General features: G+C 47.3%; 1 protein-coding gene across 1 annotated transcript in view; it reads right to left on the reverse strand.

Moving 5' to 3' along the window:
• LOC122383834 overlaps positions 1-12,573 on the reverse strand; it is a gene marked incomplete at its 3' end in the record, with an annotated part of 232,149 nt that overhangs the window by 19,975 nt on the left and 199,601 nt on the right. The window lies entirely within an intron of this gene.

Below are 12,573 nucleotides of genomic sequence, written 5' to 3' on the forward strand. Positions count from 1 at the left end.
AAATGGTCTGTGACCCTTGTTTATGCCCTGAGGTCATCTTAGGTCACGAATGGTATCTAACAGTTTTTCGCAAATAACTTTTGATAGAGGCATGCTAGAGCGATGAAAAATGCCTTAGATGTGTTCGGCTCGACGATACGGATCGACTGATATGCAACATGACCCTTTCCGGTCAGGTCGTGACCTTGACCTGAGGTCAAATTTTCAAGTTGACCTTTCAAGGTCAACTTATAGTTCATTCGATGCGTCTTGACGAGAGGAACAAATGCCGGTAAAAGTAAGCTCGTACAAGACTTGGGTCAAAAGTTATTGCAGAAAAACTGTTTCCGAAAAAAATCGGCTATTTTTGCAGTTTTTGCCCCCTGCAGGCAAAACCGTTGACGTTAGGTCAAATCTGAGAGAATTACTCAGAAAGGGCGTTAAAAGGGCTATCGAATGCGCTTTTCCGCGGCGCTGTAGCTCTATTGGTTCTCGAGTTATGCGTTAGCTTCTTGGAAATTTTCGACATTCGACCTGGAAATCGGCGAAATTTTGCCTTCAATGACCTCTGGTGACCTGACCTTTAAACTGACCAAAAAATTGACCGAAGTGATTTCGTCATTATTTTTGACGCTCTTTCGAACGCCGCCTTCCGCGTATCGCTACGTGGCCCAGGAGCCGAGTTACAAGGGGGGGGTGTTTGAACACCCCCCCCCCAGCAGGGCGTGGAAATCCAGGACCCCCAGCCGGGCGCGGGTTAACAGGGTCTTGTAGGCAATTGATATGGCTTTGATTTTTAATTATAAAATTAAATTGAAGGACCTTGAAATGCATTTGACCTTGAATTAAAACAGAAAAATTTAAATAGCAAAAAAAAAACAAACCACCTTTGATTTGGGTAATTTTTACATCTTATGTCCGTCACAATGTTCCTAACCATCTGTGAAAAAAAAACTGGAGTGGGCCATTCATAACTTTCGCGGCAAACGCCGTTTTCATGCATCAGCATCACGCAACCGCGCGTGACCTTGAAAGACAGAGTCAAGACATGCTTGCTTGTGTACACTTTCTGAAATGAATGATTGCTGATTAGTGATATCCCAAACTCTGCGAGAATGGAAATGCATAGTCATCGTAGTCAAGCAATCAAGTTCCATAGTAAAAGTGTCTCAGGCAAACGGTATTTTGCGATGAATTTTGAGCGAAATTTTAAAATATCCACACGGCTCAATTTTGAGCCGTGTGGAAATGCATCATGAAGTAAATTCAAAGAAAACATTATCACGCAACGATATCTTCACGTCTTTTTATCTTCACTATACGAAAGAACATACATTTTGAGTATGTATGGGGAATAGTTAATCCAATAATAAATATGGCAGATAGAGGCCTGCTTAGAGTAACATGTCGCCGGCTGAGGCGGGATCGGCCGACGCGGGAAACGCAGCAATCACAATTTTGTGTTTACACGTTCATATTTCAATTGCTTACCAACCGATTTTCAAAATTTTTCACCATAAGATTGCCTGTACATTTCTTAGTCTTCTCACAAAATTTGACGCGAATCGAGCGTAATCAGCGGTAAGGAGCGCCAGAGGTGGAGCTTTTTGTTTTTCATTGGGGTTGTAGTTTGTCGGATCCCAGGGTATACCCCCACCAAAACCCGAAAAGTCCCCAGATTCGGCCCACTATTTTTCGGGAGGGGCCCACATTTTTTATTTACAAAAAAAAAAACAATAATAAAAGTGGTCCATCTCCAGGGAGACGGCTGACCCTGTCGTCCCTCCATTGGCTATGAGCCTGGTTGTAGGTACATATTCGGGTATCGCCACCATGGTCGTGTCGTGGCGATTCGGAAACGGTAGGTAAACGCCCAAAATCACAGTCCTTATGAATACTTGTTTCTTTCTACATTTGACACAAACATTACTAAGTATTGGAGCAAGGCTCTTTCCCTACGAGTAACAATTTTAGTGTAGTTATAAATGGACAAGTATTGTATCGAAAAGGCATACATAGGAGGCATACATAGGAGAAACAGGCAGGGGAGCAAAAACTAGACTGAAGGAGCACAAACGAGATTTTCGTAACTTTATGGAACATAGCGCTTTTGTGGCTCATGCGAACAAAACGGGACATTTACCGAACTGGGAGGGGACAGAAATTATAGCTTCATGCTCTTCAAAAGCGATTAGAAAAGCAACCGAAGCAGCGTACATCGCAACTAACGAAACGATCAACACGAACGGGGGGTTTATAAAATGGGCGAAATCTGCAGCACAATTGAGCATCATTGATCTAGATAAAAATTAAGAATGAGAGACTGAGAGTGAGAGAGAAAGAGAGGGAGGTGGGAAAAGAACAGAGAGGGAGAGAGAGAGAGAGAGAGAGAGAGAGAGGGGGGGGAGGGAGAGAGAGAGTGAGAGAGAGAGAGAGAGAAAGAGAGAGAGAGAGTGAAAGAGTGAGAGAAGTGAAAACATATTATATGCACCGTCAATTGATATAATACTATTTAGTTATTGTAATATCATGTTGCGAATAGATTGTTACATGTTCACGAAAATATGTATGATTTCGTTTTATTTAGGAGGTACCCGACTACTCTGACCTTGTTCTCAGAAATACGTGCTATTTATTTCAAACGATTGATGTTGTGCTCGTTTTCTTGTTCCTTGCTTCATACGGCGCTGAAGAAGTCAATAGACGAAACCGGTACGCCTTAAATGTAACTGTTTTAATAGTTTGATTCGTGGAGCCTGGAGGTTCATGTACTCTCGATAGAGTAACAATTTAAGCCACTCGTGGCGATTGACAACGAAGACCTAAACAGGAATACGTTATTTTTAGACTAAAAAACTTAAAACGAGTCCAGCTTTGTATATTAATGCCACTGTCGTCTGGAATATGTCTATTACGGAAACGGGTAGTAGAAACCGGAATAGTGACTGATCAGACATGAGATGTTTTGCAAACAAGGGCAACATACAGAACACAATGCCGCAAAAGAACCTAACACTGGATCTAAATAATCTCAACCTGAGGAAATTAAATAACAAATGTCACAGCCTTTTCATATCAACGAATACTTATTAGCAGTGGCGCAGCCAGGATTTCGTTTCGGGGGGGGGTCATCGCTTCCAAAGCGGGCCCCCTAGTGTGCGGGCCCCCACCCATTTTTCAGAATCTCTCCATATTTCATACGCATTCTGCTGGGCGGGCCCCCTTTACCTGCACGATAACCCTGAGCGAGTTTGAATCAGAAAATTTGCATAGAACAGTAGCTCGGTAATCACCCGGTCTTCACTTTTTACGCAAATTGACCACGACAGAAATATGTTACTATGACGTATGACTTCGTATCTTTCGAGTCCGATATGAGCCCCAATTCCGCAATATGCATAGCATATTATATGCAATCGGAACTGTTGCCTGCTTCTGTCGCACAAGATTTAAAAGTAGCCCCATGTGCCTGTCCTAAGTCATCTATTGGCTGCTGTAGTAGATTGTGCTTTTATTCTTCTTCATTACGTGAATTCGCTCGTAAGAAGTTTTAACCCTCGCCGGCACAGGGGGGAGGGGTTGATGCAACCCCCTAAGGTTTTTTTTCGCGAAGAACTCGCGTAAAAAAGCGGCTGATCGCGACGTAACTTCCATAGTGCGCTGAAATTCGCGCAACTTATAGAACAAGGATGGGTAACGTGCCTGTGAAGAGTCACAGCTCGATCGGGCCGGTGGTGAGCACATGGCGCGTGCTCAAAAAGTGCAAATTCGCGTCATAGACTTTACATGCATAAATCGGCTTGCAAAAATGGGCGACAATGGCTCAACTTGCCCGACACGGGTCCGGTCCCCGTGCAGTATCTCGGTAACCGTGGGTCCGATCGGCACGAGGAACACAGTATCGTGCATGAGAATCGAACGGGCTATCGAATGGTGTGCGGTGCAGGGATGGCACGCGCCACGTGCACCCGTGAGGGCACTTATGCTTGAAAAATTGACGTTTTGGACGGATTCTGGACTTAATGCTATTTTTGGGTGACTGTCAGACGGAGCGGGTTCAAACAACGCTTGTTGGCAAGAGAAATGTACCTACCGCCTCTCATGGGAAAATTGTGAAAAGCTAATTGATCAAAAACAAGGTGGAACAAATTGCTGGAGAAAATAGCATTTGCTTATGACTTACTTAATTACAAGGGTTTTGCTACATAACCTGGTATGTTTGACAATTGAAATGGGCATAGATTGGAAGAGCATTCAATTGTGACCAAGGTCCAATCATCGCTTTTGCATGACGAGCAACAATATTCTTAAGAATATAAATGTTTCAAACCTCTACATAGTAATTCATCGATGGCTTTCACTCTTCAATAACCTACGCCAACCTATGTCATGAAATACACTTGGCATGTTCTATAGTAGAACGCATGGTTATTATCAGACACGAGCACCTCGATGCGATGGATATTTTTTCCCAAAACCAAAATGCTTAGCCGTCAAAAGGCAATCGAACGTAATGGATACATAACCCACAGACACAAGACCAACCAAACGCCCACCGATCGAAAATACCCCTTATTCGCGTTGCGAAGCAAGCGGGTCACCCTAGCGGGCCCCATTCACCCGGGGGCTCGGGCCCTATCCACATGGGGGACCAAGCCCTATCCATACGCGGGGGCCCGGGCCACGTTCACCTGGGCTCCGGGCCTCGTCCACCCGGGGCTCCGGGGCCCGCCCACCAGGGGGCCCGGGCCCCATCCAGCCGGGGGCCCGGGCCCCGTCCACCCGGGGCCTGGGGTCCGTACTCCCGGGGGCCCGGACCCATCCATCGGGAAGCCCTGGCCCCATCTACCCGGGGGGGCCGTGCCCCATCCACCTAAGGGGCCCGGGCCCGTTCTCCCGGGGCCCGGGCCCCATCCACCCGGGGGCCTGTGCCCTATCCACCCAGGGGCCCGTGCCCTATCCACCCAGGGGGCCCGGGCCCGTTCTCCCGGGGCCCGGGCCCCATCCAACCGGGGGTCCGGCCCCGTCAACCCGGGGCTCAGGGCCGTTCTCCCGGGGGCCCGGGCCCCATCCAGCCGGGGGCCCGGGCCCCCTCCACCCAGGGGGCCCTGGCCCGTTCTCCCGGAGCCTCGGGCCCCATCCACCCGAGGGGCCTGGACCCGTTCTCGCGGGACCCGGGGGTCCGGGCCCCGTCCACCCGGGGCCCGTTCTCCCGGTGGCTCGGATCCATCCACCGGGGCCCCATCCGCCGGGGGGCCCGGGCCCTATCCACCCGGGGGCCCGGACCCATCTACAGGGGGCCCGGGTCCCATCCACCCAGGGGGCCGGGCCCGTTCTCCTGGGGGCCCGGGCCCTGTCCACCTGGGGCCCCAGGCCGACCCCTCACCCGAGGTGTCGCAGTGGGCATTTCTCGAAGCGGGCTCGTCCGATTAGATTAGGACCTCTCTCTCTCCTCTCTCTCTCTCTCTCTCTCTCTCTCTCTCTCTCTCTCTCTCTCCTCTCTCTCTCTCTCTCTCTCTCTCTCTCTCTCTCTCTCTCTCTCTCACTCTCTCTCTCGAGCGGGCCCCTGACAGAAATTTCGGGGGGGTCAGCTGACCCTCTGACTCCCCCCCCCCTGGCTGCGCCACTGCTTATTAGAAATTATTGACACCACACATGTATCCAAAGGTAGCAAAGAAACCATGTTTTTGCGAGCAGCATGAACAATGTCAATGCACATTGCATGCACATCAACTCGTTTTTGAGCCTTGCACAGTACCTAATAAGCTATGTAGTTATAATTTTTGTCTCAGTTGCGAACCCAGAGGTCAAAAAAACTTATTTTGTGTCACCTACAAAATTTTTCAACCCCCTTTGTGTCCCCTGCCCCCGGAGGCCGGATAAGAGTTGCACTAGGGTGGTAAAACTTGAAAAATTCTAGGATTCATTAGGCCAATGTTAATGTTAGTGTTGTCAATGTTAGTGTGGCCCTAAACCTGGATAATGTATTATTACAGTGTCCCAAAATTTGTTGATTTGGGTGGGAAATACTGAGATTCACTTGCCACTCTCACCACCAATTTCTAAGAGCAATTAACCACTCTCAGCCAACAACACCTTGCTACCTCAAAAGGCAGTTCAAGAGTGGTGGACTTGGACAGGTGGGCAGGTGTGGTGGACTGAGTTGTGTGGATACTTGGAGTTGGTTTATGATCATAGATACTCATGGATAAAAATAAATGCTTTTGATCTTTTCTCACTCTTTTTGTATCAAATCTAACCAGCAGTTTCCACCCTCTACCCCTTTTTGGTGGATGATATCCCCCTCTGACACCCCAGCCAAAACTCAACTTTGGGACACCGAATGCATGTGTAACTATTCTTGTGCAGATGCATTTAAGAATTGCTGATATTCTATTTTACATTTTCCCATAAAACATTTAGATTTGTGTTCTATATGGTGAGATTTCACACCTGTTATGACATAACAAATAATAGGTGCCTATGTATAATACAATATACCTACCTATGCAATATGTTGCAAAAGGTTCCTTTTCTACATCAATGCCACTAATTTTATTAAACCAAAATTATAATCATAAGATTTTTTGGTACTAGTATACAATAAGCCAAAATAAAATAGGTGTAGGTGCTAGGTAGGTGGGTTGTATGCTTCGAAGCTTGTCTGTTGGCAGGTTTAAGGTAGGGAAGTTGTAACTTGTAGGTACAGGTAGGTAGAAGGTAGACTAGATAGGCTGTAGGCTGGTAGGTAATAGGTGATAGGGTAGAAAGTAAGATTAGGTTAGGTAATGATAATGTTTTTCTTTCATTCAGACTTCTAAACACTTTACGCAAGAGTAAAAGAGTAGAAGTGGGAAGTGGGAATAACCACAATACCACTCAGCTTTCATCACGGCGCCAGCCCCTCTCTTGAAAGCATTCAAACTTGTTTGAAAATTGTACAGAAATGCGCGCTACTCGCGAGAGTCCACTCCTGTTTTGCTACGTGTCCATGATCACAGTATACCTCTCATAGACGTGCGCCGTAAAGGCCCGCTCAAAATCTTTGATGCGTTGGCTCCTGGGGCCTACAAAATCCACAGTGAAGGCTCCCTGGCGGCTGGGGCGTCAGCTCAGCGTTGTCCCCTCGTGTCACCAGCATCCGATTGGTTCGCTCAGGGTTATTCTCGCCGCGGATTGGCTGGTTAGTCTGTTCGCTAGCAGTGTGCGCAAACGCCGTCAACAAATGCGATGCAGTATGTTAACCATTTTCGTGACTTTGTCACCAAATGTCTCTGGTGCCTGCCAGCTTCTGTCGCCTACAATGTAAGCGAGTAGGAAGTTTTTTTTACCTCTGTGCGAACCCCTGAGTCCTGACTCCATTTTACAGTTCTTGGCCCAGCCCATCCACAGTCCATCGATCCCTCATATCTGAGGGCCCAGCCCAGCCCGTAGCCCAGTCCAGCCCATGGCCCATTGGGCTGGCCCGGCCCATGGCGAACACTGTTGGAAGGTCGCTGATGCGCGGTGAGAGTAGTCCCTAATCGTAAGGAAGCAAACTCCAGTTCTTGGTAATCGCAAGCGCACCTTGGTGGCCTGTCAGCTGTCTCTTCAGGAGACGGGAACATATAGCAACATTAACTGTCAACTGGGTTTTCTAAAGAAGTCGGCATGGGTTCTCGGAGGGCATATGCCAGCTAATTTTGGGTCTACACCGGCTTCAAAGTGCACTACTACACCAGTCCCTAGTTGTCTCGCGCTAGCCTCTGACGGCCCTAATTATATGTCTTAGATCCTCGGCGATTAGGGAGAATCCATCTGAGAAGCCCTCAGGCCTCAGTCTCTAAGCTGTCACACAGGCATTATCCTGACCTGATAAGGCCCTACGTGGGAAAATACGATCTCCACTCAGATTTGACCTCAAAGCGTAGTATGGATCATCAGAGACCAGTATTTGCTACCAGAGGCAAAGGTGGGTCCAGAAGTCGCCATTGGCCACTGGCCCTCCGAGAGCGCAGGCCCATGTCGTCCCCTATCTCCGCGTGTGTCCACTAACACGAATGACGTCACGCATGTGGGCGGAGCTATGGGCGGAGCCTAACGCACGCGGCAGTCCAAGCCGCCATTTTTGAATTTATATTTTAATAGAATCTTGCCGATATTTTGGGTGAAGTCAATTTATATGGATAGCTTGGTGACAGTTTAGCTATACGAATAATAATTTATTATGGATGTGCGTATATTCAGCTTGGAATTGCAATTAAAGTTCCGCACCGCATAGATTCGAACTCGGGACCTTTGGAATACTGCGCGGGCACGCTAACCACTACACTACCGCGACCGCGCGGCGGCCGGCGGCAGAGAGCTGCGGAGACATGGGGGGACATTTTAAGCTTTTGTGAAAAAAGCAAAAGATTTAGCGAAAAACACGTAATAGATAACTTGCAGAAAATTGTCTGCTCTTTCAGATAAGATACTTAGGTTTGATATATCTTGTGCAGACTTCATTCTACAGTGCTTCGAAAATCGCTCATTTACATGGGGATTGAACGGGGCTTCGAGACTTGACTCCAAATGACGCCGAAAAGGTAGAATCGCCGGACGACCCTACCTGGTATATAGGGCCTTGCGAGAGCGGCATCGGGCGCTAAAAAGTAGGCGGGGACCCATCAGAAAACGATTCACACAAAAAAACATTCGGGCCCTCGGCATAAGGCCCACAGGAGCCGCCCGCCAGCCGGCGAAGGCCCACATAGGTAGTCTGGGACACTTGATAAGCTACAAGGTACCTGGGACCTCGGATACCAGTGTAGAGTCGTCGGAGAATGGCGCATGTCCTGCAGGATCATTTCAAGCTAAAATAGGCTATCAAAGGTCGTCATGAGGCCTAAAAAGCCAGCATGGCGCTCGTCTGTCAGGAACCTACGTGCGGCTCTCAAAGGCTGGCACTGAGATCTCAAGCGATCAGTTGGCCAACAGACTACATAGACTGATTTGGAGCCGACAGAGCTCAGCGTGAGCTCTTTAACTTTACGATTTAGCACGAGCACAGTGCAGGCCGCAGGGTCCCGTTTCAGGACCCAACTTTACCTTCAATCATCCGTCCGCAAAAAAGACAGTATACTTAATACTCGAATTGAAAAGACCGCCTTTACCGCTTTCCCTCGCATTCGCTCGTATTGACTGGCTAAGAAAAGGCCGATTCTCAGTCCATTGGAGGGCATCAATTGTCGATTTGGCTCGGTTATTCTCAATCAGAAAATATTTGATTTTGAAATGTTGTAACTCTACCTCGCACAAACCAGAGGAATCAAGAAGCGCATACAAAGAAATAATGGCTCTCTCATGCCCATAACGGGAGCAGGTCGTTAAATTCTAACTCAGATCAACAGTTCAGCCTTCGAGGCTGATATGATAAGCAAACTAATGCAAAAGCATGGCTCGGATGTCCCACGTTTCTTTTTCCGTTTCAAGTTAAAAAAAACGGTGTCAGAGCTGTGACGAAAAATAAGTGACCTAAATCCGATGAGAAAACATGATTTGGGGGTACCCTAGATTGGGCTCTTTGAGTCTCTGCCCCCAACCCCCCACCCCAGTGAAAATCTCTTAGACGAAGCCCTGATGGTATTGTATTAAGTAGATCGTCTACAGGCCATCGTAACCAGTTACAGACGAAGTCAATAGTGATAAAAACGTTTAATGACAGTGATGAGCATAAAATCACATGAGAAAAAATATGTAGCTAGGTATGAACAAACATGCATAAAAGTAATGAAAAAAACATGATAAAAAAGAACATCACAGCCGGTTACACATAGGCGCCCAGCGTTTTTGTAAAAACTATGACGCGAGACTTAAATGAACACCTCTGCTGCACTTTCTCCAGTCTTTTCAGGTGAGTGACAGCAGCACCAGCCCACACCACACGACCGTACTCTAAGATCGATCTCACGCAGTGTTGCCAGGTCTAGAGGTAAACCTCCAGATCTAAAGGTTTTGGGGGACCGTTTCGGGGCTCCTGGAGGTTTATGAAAAATGCCGGATTCTAGAGGGTTTTCTAGAGGTAATCTGAAAATGCGAGAAAAGACAATTAGCGTCAAAGTCTATTGAGAACTATTTAGGTACATAGGGTGCGTTCTTTGAGCTGAAATTTCACGTGAAATTAATTTCACGTGAAATTTCACGGCTCAGTCAGCTGATGCGTTCTTTGCCGTCCGCACCGGAATTTCGCGGCGCAATGGTCGCAGAGGCTTCATAAATGTAATATACCGAGAGTTGTGAAATATGCATTGATTTAAAGGGACTATCCCACCTTTAACATGGGGTTTGAGTTGAGATAGCCAAGTTTGCGGCGAGGTTCAGAAACCACTATCTATCTAGGTTGCAACCCCCGTGGCCTCTTGGTGTTGAAGAAATTCGTTCCCTTCATTTGAAAATGGGCCTTGCGCAAGGCCCTATCTTCAACATGGAGCGACCGTTAGTGTGACGTCACCTCGTTTAGTCATTCTGATTTAAATGGGTTTGTTCGTTGAAAAATCGCTGAAAACTTGGTCTGAACTTTGTTGTGGTGCCTACAGAGTAAAAAGAATCAGCTTTATGACAGTAATGTGGCCTGGGGAAGGAGGTAATTTTGGGCTGTGACGTCACATATTTGAAAGATTGTGTTGGGAATATGGGAAGCCTAAGACGTTTAATGAAAAATAAATGCCAGAACCGTGTTCCTGGTCATCCAATCTATAAAGTCGGGAACAATTTAACTGGTTTTAACAACATTTTAGAAGGTGGGATAGTTCCTTTAGGCGTGTAATTTTTCCTTTGAAAATATTCATCGTTGATTTATTTATTTTCGGGGAACACTGGGTATTAAATAATTCACTGGAATTGAAAAAATAACATCACTGGAAACCAGTTAACCTGGCATCTAAATAAAGCAAAAATATTTGTTTTTTATTATTTGTCTTTTTACCAAAGTGAAGCCCGAAAATAAAGAAAAATGAATTCGAACATTATCTATACAGCTGCAATGAGCCTCACGGCCCCCTCAGAACCAGTAAATATCAAACACATTCAATTTCCCTGATTCACTGGGCGTCGCCATCTTGAAAATAACGCTCGGGACAAGCTTTTGCGATTCCCGTATTTCACGTGGAATTCCACGGGATTTCACGTGAAATCACGTGGAATTCCACGGGATTTCACGTGAAATTCCGCGTGGAATCCGCAAAGAACGTATTGATTGCCGATTCCACGTGAAATTTCACGTGAAATCTGTTCAAAGAACGCACTCATAATTTCATGTTATTATCCTTAAGTATTGCATGCTTTAACACACTTTTTACAGATTAATGGAAACGAATAACCTACTTTTGACTTGTTCACTATTGAGGCTCTGGCCGCCGGCTGCAGCTAAAAGTTCTCGATATACCGTGGGCACCGTGGGCATCAAGGCTATTTACACGCGGGCACCAAAGCTATGTAAGCCTGGTACCCACGGTGGGCACCAAGTCCACCAAGTTATGTGGACAAATGCGAAGGCATGCGAAGAATGAGTGAATTATCTTGATTGGGGATACAACCGGGTGTTTCAAAGCCCGCTGCCAGCTGCTGCCAGCGCGCTGACGTCACACTTTGGGTCTGTTCCAGTCGCACTTCCTAACACCTCTAAACTCCTCCAAGAGCAAGATAGAGGAGGTTGGAGCAGGACCCTCCTGATTTGTAGGGGCTAGTAGAGCTGACACTGGAACAGGGAAGCAATCTTGGAGGAGCTTAGAGGTGTTAGGAAGTGCGACTGGAAAAGACCCTTTGGCAGTGTTGGAGCAATGGGCTTGATGATGTCATCACGCGCTGGCAGTGGACAGGGGCGGATCCAGAAAATCTCCAAGGGAGGGGCCATTAGAAACCAGGAGGCCCCCCCATAATCCCACCTGTTGGAGGCCCCATCTTCCCACTTGTTGGGCCCCCCCCCCAAAAAAAACTGCGTCTATTGAGCTTATCTAGCTGTTCAGGCAACATCTCAACATCTGTGCAGGCTTGGAGGCCCTCTGTGCAGGTTAGGAGGCCCTGTAAAAGTGGTCATCTCTGTGAGTATAAGAGACCTCCAAGTTATGAAAAGCTTTACCAATCTTCTAACAAAGAAGTCTTCTCAGCTAGTCTTCTAAGAAATAACTAAGTGGGTAGGTTAAAAAAAAGTCATCGGATTTCGGCCACTTTATTTTCAGGAGGCCCCCTTTTCAGCATTTTAACTTTTTAACTTTTTATTTTATTTTTGAAAAAAATAGGCCAAGGGGGGGGCCATGGCCCCCATGGCCCCCCCCCCCTTGTATCCGCGCCTGGCAGTGGATGGCAGCGTGCTTTGAAACAGCGCCACGGTTTGTGATACGGAGGTAGGTATGGATCTAGAGGTTTTTACATCTGGAGGTATTGGCATCACTCGACCTGGCAACACTGCGTCACGTGCGCGTAATAGGTACACAGCATTGCCCTGTGGTCGAGACGGGCCCTGCTGTGCCGCCTGGAGGCTGCATACTGCGGATGACCAGCCCGAGCAGGCGATTGGATCTGGCGATGGCTTGTCGTCGTGTCGATATGACCAACAAACGTCAGTTTCACGTAGAG

The sequence above is a fragment of the Amphibalanus amphitrite genome, unplaced genomic scaffold (assembly GCF_019059575.1).
Source record: "Amphibalanus amphitrite isolate SeventyFive unplaced genomic scaffold, NRLGWU_Aamphi_draft 000013F_arrow, whole genome shotgun sequence".
Classification (NCBI taxonomy): domain Eukaryota; kingdom Metazoa; phylum Arthropoda; class Thecostraca; order Balanomorpha; family Balanidae; genus Amphibalanus; species Amphibalanus amphitrite.